General features: G+C 35.8%; 1 pseudogene; it reads right to left on the reverse strand.

Annotated features, from left to right (window-relative positions):
- Window positions 1-5,246: 5,246 nt before the first annotated feature.
- Window positions 5,247-5,702, reverse strand: LOC149238624 (small ribosomal subunit protein uS19 pseudogene; annotated as a pseudogene).
- Window positions 5,703-6,378: the final 676 nt, after the last annotated feature.

A 6,378-nucleotide genomic window follows, 5' to 3' on the forward strand; every position in this document is an offset into this window, starting at 1 on the left:
TGGATTTGGTGACAAACCTTAAAGGACCATCACTATATACACTTACAACAACGTTTTTTTAAATATGATCACCATATGTGACATTCGTGACAGACCTTAAAGGTAAGTCAAAGGCATGAAGCATCATCAAAAACCCATTGGAATGATCAATGATGACAAACATTTTTTGACTGTCAACAAAAGTAACCAAAAAGAGCATTGGTGAGGGTCAGTAAAAGATCGTCCCTAGAAGTGTCACCAAAGAGAGAATTAGTGATGGGTCTTTTAAGACCCTCACCAAAAGTGTCACCAAATAGAGAATTAGTGACGGGCCTTTAACGACCCTCACCAAAAGTGTCATTGAAAATGGCTTTGGTGACAAACCTTAAATGACCATCATTATATACACTTACAACAACGCTTTTTAAAAGACCGTTGCCATATGAGACATTGGTGACGAACCTTAAAGGTCCTTCACAAACATGACCCTCACCAATGACCTTTTCTCTTGTAGTGTGATAAAGGAAAGAAGGGTTTTGAGATGCAAGGAGAAGGGAAAAAGGAGAATGGGTTATGCAAGAAAACCTAAGGAAGTGAAGAATGGAAGAAAACCCATATCAGATACTAAATTGAACTTGGAAGACAACTCTGATTGGAATAAAAGTAAATGTAAAGAAAGAAATTCACAAAACAAGAGAGAGTTAAAGAAGGAAGAAATCTAGCTAAGGAACCGCAAGGTGATAGGTACAAAAAAATAAAGTTTTAGTTAGGAAAAAGATGTAGGAAAAAGAAAATAATGTTTAGAAGAGACGAAAATATAGTTGAAATTCCGCACAAACAAAATGTAAAGTCAGTTTTAAAACTTCCATACAAGTAGCGAGGGTTTTCATTGCAAAAGTTGCATCTCTAGTAAAATTATTTTTCTTCTATTAAAGAGATAGAGATCCTAAATCTAAGTGATTTTTGACAAAATTGGTGAGAACTAGAGTTCAATCTAATATACCTATTTACACTGAATGAGGGAAAGAAATATAAGAGAACAAATCATGTTTGGTGAGTCAATGAATCATTAATTAACAAAAAAAAGTCTATTATACCTCTGAAGTGACAGTTTTCAAGTCAACTACTGTTTGTTTTACTTTTGACTATTTTTTCTTTCATATGGTTATCTTGAAATAAATTAAGTTTAGAGTACTAAGAACAACTAGTCATGTGACTCCTTCGAAATGAAAACTTCTAATGGGTACAAGTTGCTTCTTTTCAATATATATTTTTCCTTGGTTTGTACTATTTAAATCTCACATTTCTTTGGCAGGAAGAGCATTCCCATGTTTTTGTTCTTATAGTTACAAAACTTAGCTCCGTGAAAACTTGGGTGAGACCAGAGAGTAAGTGATCAGCTCAAACACAGGAAAAACTCAAGCAATCTAGGCTATGTTTTTCTAACAAGAATGAAAATTTTGCACTGACCAAGAAACAAGTTTGGCTTGGTAACAATTCAATTTGGCTTATTTTTTTTATTGGCCTAAGTTTGACTAGGAAACTATAACAAATTTTGTAACAATTATCTTGATAATGTTATCAAGTTATAAATAAATATTTTTAATGTAGTGGAAGACTAAAAGAGGAAGATGGAGATGCAAGTAAATATGATAGTAGGGATAGTAGTTATACCATGCCAAAGAGTTTTGGCATCTCCCCAAGAATGGATGACAATGAAGAGGACTTCCTGGATCCAACTATGAAAAAAATTTCCATCAAAGATCCACTTCGAACCTCAAGGTTGATATTGTGAAGAGTGGATTTGGATTTCTCTTCATTCCAAAAGAAAGTACTATTTTCAACTACAACATCAATCTCTTTTTTTGGCGATAACCTTTTGACTACCTCAAGATCAAGATCCTTTTTGGTCATATAATTGTCAAGTCTATCCAAGGACACCATTGCTTGTGAGATAGATAATAAATCTTGAGGAAAGCTCCTAATGGGTTCTTGAAGAATTTTGAAAATAGATGTTGCAGTGAACACCTTCCTTGCTATAATTTTTGCTCCTACAAAAATGCATGTAGTGAATGTCACTACTGAAACAAGTGAAGGCATGCTCCATGTAGTGAATGTCACTACTGAAACAAGTGAAGGTGTGCTCCATAGAGTAATTTATTCACCAAAATAGAATACATAGTTTTGCAAAGCCATTCATATTCGAAATTCCTAAAAGACTCTACACGTGTTTGGAGATGTTCTTTCCATGCTTGAAGTTTGATAACCCTCATATAATTCAAAAATTCATTAGTTGTATGAAGATCACACTTTTTCATTAATTGGAACTGATATCTCCTATTTCTCTTAGATCCCCAAGCTACATTACCCATTATCATTGCCATATAAACAAAACCAAACAACATAGAAATGCCCAAAAGCCCAAACAATATTGATAGAGCAACCCGAACCTGTAGAGCCATCATCCAGATGTAATGAAGCTACAACATCATATCTAAAATATGTTGAGCATCCAAAACCATGTAATTTACAGATTTTCCAACACCATGAGATTTTCTAACAGAGCTTGACAATATTAAACCCTTTCTATATAAAGTTGTGAGCAGAGTAGACCTTATCAGCATGCCCAACTTTTGACATTAAAAGTTATACTAATGGGAACAAAGAACCTCAATGGATTTTGATGAAAATAGTATCAATACAAGGACAAAACCTTCATAAGGAAAGCTTTGATCTCTAGATGTAAAATCAAAAAAACGTTGTATCAAAACAGGCCAATATACATCACACACAGTTTTGTAATGGCCAAGGATGCAGTAAGTGCAAGATTTTTCCAAAAGCATCAAAGCAATGTAAGGTGTATAGGGTGTTGGCATTTGACTATGTCATTAGACCAGTTTGATTTTAAAATTTCAAACATATTTTCATAGCTATCACTAGGTGTCAGTGCAGGAACATTTGTCAATTGAAAAGCATTTCTATAACCTTTGTTCAATACAGGATTCAACCATCACCATGTAGCCCTTGACAGAATATCTATTGTAGCATAAGCGGTTATTAATTCTTTCTTAGTGCCATGATTCAGAGTGCTACCATCTAGAAGAGGTTCATGTAATTTTTTTTTTTTTGTTTCTTCAACAATGGTGATTCATGTAGTCCCTTTGAGGGCTAACGCTAGTAGAAATCCATGGGTAGGGAAAATTATCAATGCAAAAAGGTCATCAAGAGGGAGAATACTATATGGATTAGGAGTTGTGGACATGAACCTGATGATTGTAGAGATAAAGAATATTGTATTCAAAATGAAATTCATAAGTCACCAGAGATATAGAGACTTTGGATGTGCTGTAGCTTTGAATTTCTTCTCATGTCCAATTTATTTCCCTGAATACAATCCATGAATGTGCTTGGACTAGTGTGTATATTACCTCATGGATAGCCCATTTAGTTCTAAGGCCTAGTCTTCCAAATCTCCAAATGCAGAGACCAACATGCAATAAACTTACAATTCCTGTGACAACTAAAGTTGCTCTGAATTTGAGACTAACTTTGAGGCTCTGGCTCTGGCCCTAGATATTGGTGTTTTGAGGGAGTGATTTTTCCTCTGATGATATCTTTCATGAACACAGTAATTTCTTTACCAAGAATTCTAGATAAAGAAATAAGAAACCAATGTTGACGAGGATGACAATTTTTCATTGGGAACATGGATGTGAATATCTACTATCTCTATGATAGGGTGATAATACTTGTGATATGTAGTTTTTTTTTGTCAATTTCCTACTCCTCCTTTGGCTTCTAGGTTTGTGATTTCATCCATCCTTGCATATCTTTCTGAGATGTATGTCTAGATTCTCTAGATTGATATGATTTGTTATGAAAAGTCTCACTCTCCCCACTATTAACACTGCCCTTCTCGACTTGTTTTCCTTCTAAGGTCTCAAACCCTTGTACATCATGAAAAAATGGATTCTACAACCTAGTCTAGAACAAAAGTCAAGATTGATAGGTTCCTCCTAAATTCTACAGTAGAATCTAAGAGATTATTTGCAGAGGGAGAGCATCGAACCCTCTCCCAACCTAGTAACGAAAAAGAGTAGCGGGTAAGATATTATGCACAGAGGAAGAGCATTAAACCCTCTCCCAACCTAGTAAGGAAGAAGAGTAGTGGGTAAGAGATTATGCTCAGAGGAAGAGCATCGAACATGACACCTGAAATAAATTCATCAATATTTGATATTCCATATAGATATGTAACTATTCTACTTTCATATGGAATCCTTGGGACCAGCAATAAGTTGAGTGGGAAAGAGATAAAATCTCCTAAGTGATATTGGGTGGAGGGTGTACATGGGAGAAAATATTGTTGCATACAGTTAGAGGACGCATCTCCCTTACCAGCTAGTCTTCTCCTCTAAAGAGCATCGAGTTACTCATATCATGGATATAGGGGTGAAAAATCAAATCAATTTTGGCAAGTATTGGGTAGTTAATGATTTATGGGTTCATTCCTAAGTGGTACATAGTAGAGAAAGGCCCAAGCTCTATTTTTTAGTGGCCCAAATTAACTGGGTGCTATTCCTCATGTTGATGTTCATACCCAAGATGAGTGAACTAGCTTACTGAGGCAAGAGCAAAAGTAGAGAGACATTCTCTCACAAACAGTGGCACCTACTCTATGTCAAATCATCCTAGCTGCAATAAATTAAAAAAGAGGAGGGTAGTATTGCTACTTACAGGAAAAGGATCTGGTTGGGAGGTTATTTCTTGTTTTCTCATGATATGCTCTTGACCTAGGCAACATTCTACATCTCCATAATTGTATAACTATCAGGCATTTGGCACTACAAACCAGGAAGGGACTACAATACTAAGTCTACCAGGAAGCCTAGTACGAAATAGAGTTTATTTATAGTAAGTTTTATTGGCTTTGAGCCCTCTCCCAACCTGGTAAGGAAGAAGAGTATCAAGGAAGGAATAATGAAATGAAATGATATTTTAACATTTACAAGACTAAAAATAGTTTATGGAACCATAAAAAAAATTGTTGAAGAAAATTTCATCAAAATAACCAAATAGTTCAACTTGTGCATTAGCTAATTAAATGTAACAATACACCAAAATTACCCTTCAAAAATTCATTTAAGCATTGTGAAAGGATTTACTGATGTGAATATGCAACAAATTATCTATGCCTATACTTGTAATCTGGAAATAGTTAAGAATACCCCACTACATATCCACCATATCAAATGATCTAAGCTGGTCTACTTTAGAGGAATAAACCTAGAGGAATGTGTAACACTAGTACCAAGTCTTCCATGCTTCACTGGCTTATACGAAATAGAAAACCATACTAGTTAATGGGCAATCATCTTGGGCTTGATTTTGACCTGATTGAGTGTCTTCCCATTGTAAACAACAATAATGCTACCAATCATCTCAAGAATAATTATCATGTTACGGAGGTGGGTTCTAACTGGCTATGGTTTCTCTCCTATAGGAGCTTCTTGTTTCACCTTACGGAGCTTCTTGATTAAGGCCATTGGTTTCCTATTCAAACCTCGTTGAAACCTTCTTCAAGCATGAGCATGGAAGAGCTTGTCAATCTCTTCAAAGGTCATGTCCAGAATGGCATCCAGATCAACACCCCTGTAGGATAATGTCTTGAACATTATCTTCTTCAGCTTCATTGTGCCGACATCCACATCCGCGTCTGCCATGGGTGCAACTGAATCAACAGACAACGCCTCTTCTATACTATAGAAAACACACTCAACAAACACCTTACCTCAAGAGGTCATTTCCAAAAGGGAATCCAGAACAACACCCCTGTAGGATAACTTCTTGAACATTCTCTTCTTTGATTGCACTGTACTGACATCCACATCCGCATCTGCCATGGTTGCAACTAAATCAACAGACAATGTCTCTGCTTTACTCCTGCAAACAAACTCAAGGAACACCTTACCTCAAGAGTAGCGAGAAATTAATTGATTAGATTTTAATAGTTTTTTAATAGAATAATGGGAAATTAAATTTTAATGGGCGATTTTAGATTTTAGAGTAGCCAAAGTTTAGATTTTGACAATTTGCATTGTGAGGGGGGGTCCAGGAGAGGCGACGGTGATTATTTGGAGCTCCCCAAAGGCAGGGGATCGGGGGCAGTGACCCCGAAGCTAAAAATAGATGTAAAATTTCCTTGTAAAATGTTGTAATTTCGTAGTCAATCTGCATCATTCATTAGGCAGAGATATAACGGTAGAAGTTATGTTTAATTTATGGTTTTTTGACGTAGAAGGTAACCCATCGCTATATATGAGAGAATTGTATTGTGGCTATGTAGATGTGTATTTTGAGCAAGAAAGAGAGAGGAGATTATGTGAGAGAGAAGAGGGA

The sequence above is a fragment of the Pinus tabuliformis genome, chromosome 8, assembly GCF_031772625.1.
Source record: "Pinus tabuliformis cultivar Carrire ecotype Pingquan chromosome 8, CPIR1, whole genome shotgun sequence".
Lineage (NCBI taxonomy): Eukaryota > Viridiplantae > Streptophyta > Pinopsida > Pinales > Pinaceae > Pinus > Pinus tabuliformis.